The following is a 3514-nucleotide window of genomic DNA, read 5'->3' on the forward strand; positions in this document are numbered from 1 at the left end:
CTAAACCCAGTCCTGTTAGGAGCTCTGAACCCGGTCCTGTTGGAGCTCTAAACCCGGTCCTGTTGGAGTTCTAAACCCGGTCCTGATTGGAGCTCTAAACCCGGTCCTGTTGGAGCTCTAAACCCGGTCCTGTTGGAGCTCTAAACCCGGTCCTGTTAGGAGCTCTAAACCCGGTCCTGTTGGAGGTCTAACCCGGTCCTGTTGGAGTTCTACAGTAAAAACGGGTCACAGGAAGTTGGACCTGAATGTCTGAACTGAGGTTGTAGATCGTTCACAGACGGAGGATTCTGGCAGGTTTCTCCTCAGAACCTTCAGTGTTTCTGACTCTGATTAAACTTTCCAACATTTTTTCGATCAAACTCTTCTTCATCCCCCAGTCGTTCCTCTTCTTCTGCAGTTTATTTGTGAAAACATGTTTTCTGATCTTGTTGTGCAGCAGGAGCTGCTTCTCGTTTCTTGGATGATTCTGTTTGAAACAGAAGTCGTCTCTGATGTATCGCTGTGATTCTCCGTAATGACAGAAAATTACAGTTTTAGTTCCTCCGGGATCTGAGGATTTTACCCCCCCCCATACACACACACACACAGTCTGACAGGCTCAGTGTCAGAGGTGAGTATTTAACATGATTACAGTTTTCTAATGGAGGCAGTGATTAAGTCGTAACAGCTCACCTTCTCACACACACGCACAGACACACACACACACACACACACTTTGTCATGTTTTTAAGCAGCTTTTTGTCCTCTTGTCACCAAACAAACCTCATGTAGGATTTTATTTTTGTCTTGTTTGGACTGAAGGTTTATGAACTGAAATTTAATTTCTTTTCTATATTTAGTGGTTCGGTTTCTGGTTTCCTCTGTAGTATTATTATTATTATTATTATTAGTAGTAGTAGTAGTATGTCCTCAAAAACCTCAGTCTCTCAGTGTGACAGCACTGACCATCCAACCAACCATCCAACCAGCCTTCCATCCTTCCATCCATCCAACTGACCATCCAACCAACCATCCCATCAACCATCCAACCAGCCTTCCATCCTTCCATCCATCCAACTGACCATCCAACCAACCATCCCATCAACCATCCAACCAGCCTTCCATCCTTCCATCCATCCAACTGACCATCCAACCAACCATCCCATCAACCATCCAACCAGCCTTCCATCCTTCCATCCATCCAACTGACCATCCAACCAACCATCCCATCAACCATCCAACCAGCCTTCCATCCTTCCATCCATCCAACTGACCATCCAACCAACCATCCCATCAACCATCCAACCAGCCTTCCATCCTTCCATCCATCCAACTGACCATCCAACCAACCATCCCATCAACCATCCAACCAGCCTTCCATCCTTCCATCCATCCAACTGACCATCCAACCAACCATCCCATCAACCATCCAACCAGCCTTCCATCCTTCCATCCATCCAACTGACCATCCAACCAACCATCCCATCAACCATCCAACCAGCCTTCCATCCTTCCATCCATCCAACTGACCATCCAACCAACCATCCCATCAACCATCCAACCAGCCTTCCATCCTTCCATCCATCCAACTGACCATCCAACCAACCATCCCATCAACCATCCAACCAGCCTTCCATCCTTCCATCCATCCAACTGACCATCCAACCAACCATCCCATCAACCATCCAACCAGCCTTCCATCCTTCCATCCATCCAACTGACCATCCAACCAACCATCCCATCAACCATCCAACCAGCCTTCCATCCTTCCATCCATCCAACTGACCATCCAACCAACCATCCCATCAACCATCCAACCAGCCTTCCATCCTTCCATCCATCCAACTGACCATCCAACCAACCATCCCATCAACCATCCAACCAGCCTTCCATCCTTCCATCCATCCAACTGACCATCCAACCAACCATCCCATCAACCATCCAACCAGCCTTCCATCCTTCCATCCATCCAACTGACCATCCAACCAACCATCCCATCAACCATCCAACCAGCCTTCCATCCTTCCATCCATCCAACTGACCATCCAACCAACCATCCCATCAACCATCCAACCAGCCTTCCATCCTTCCATCCATCCAACTGACCATCCAACCAACCATCCCATCAACCATCCAACCAGCCTTCCATCCTTCCATCCATCCAACTGACCATCCAACCAACCATCCCATCAACCATCCAACCAGCCTTCCATCCTTCCATCCATCCAACTGACCATCCAACCAACCATCCCATCAACCATCCAACCAGCCTTCCATCCTTCCATCCATCCAACTGACCATCCAACCAACCATCCCATCAACCATCCAACCAGCCTTCCATCCTTCCATCCATCCAACTGACCATCCAACCAACCATCCCATCAACCATCCAACCAGCCTTCCATCCTTCCATCCATCCAACTGACCATCCAACCAACCATCCCATCAACCATCCAACCAGCCTTCCATCCTTCCATCCATCCAACTGACCATCCAACCAACCATCCCATCAACCATCCAACCAGCCTTCCATCCTTCCATCCATCCAACTGACCATCCAACCAACCATCCCATCAACCATCCAACCAGCCTTCCATCCTTCCATCCATCCAACTGACCATCCAACCAACCATCCCATCAACCATCCAACCAGCCTTCCATCCTTCCATCCATCCAACTGACCATCCAACCAACCATCCCATCAACCATCCAACCAGCCTTCCATCCTTCCATCCATCCAACTGACCATCCAACCAACCATCCCATCAACCATCCAACCAGCCTTCCATCCTTCCATCCATCCAACTGACCATCCAACCAACCATCCCATCAACCATCCAACCAGCCTTCCATCCTTCCATCCATCCAACTGACCATCCAACCAACCATCCCATCAACCATCCAACCAGCCTTCCATCCTTCCATCCATCCAACTGACCATCCAACCAACCATCCCATCAACCATCCAACCAGCCTTCCATCCTTCCATCCATCCAACTGACCATCCAACCAACCATCCCATCAACCATCCAACCAGCCTTCCATCCTTCCATCCATCCAACTGACCATCCAACCAACCATCCCATCAACCATCCAACCAGCCTTCCATCCTTCCATCCATCCAACTGACCATCCAACCAACCATCCCATCAACCATCCAACCAGCCTTCCATCCTTCCATCCATCCAACTGACCATCCAACCAACCATCCCATCAACCATCCAACCAGCCTTCCATCCTTCCATCCATCCAACTGACCATCCAACCAACCATCCCATCAACCATCCAACCAGCCTTCCATCCTTCCATCCATCCAACTGACCATCCAACCAACCATCCCATCAACCATCCAACCAGCCTTCCATCCTTCCATCCANGGAGGGGAGGAGGAGGAGGAGAGATGGACAGAACCGGAGGAGGAGAAGGAGGAGGAGGAGAGATGGACAGAACCGGAGGGGAGGAGGAGGAGAGATGGACAGAACCGGAGGGGAGGAGGAGGAGAGATGGACAGAACCGGAGGGGAGGCGGATCAGGA

Source organism: Kryptolebias marmoratus, linkage group LG8 (assembly GCF_001649575.2).
Source record: "Kryptolebias marmoratus isolate JLee-2015 linkage group LG8, ASM164957v2, whole genome shotgun sequence".
Taxonomy (NCBI): domain Eukaryota; kingdom Metazoa; phylum Chordata; class Actinopteri; order Cyprinodontiformes; family Rivulidae; genus Kryptolebias; species Kryptolebias marmoratus.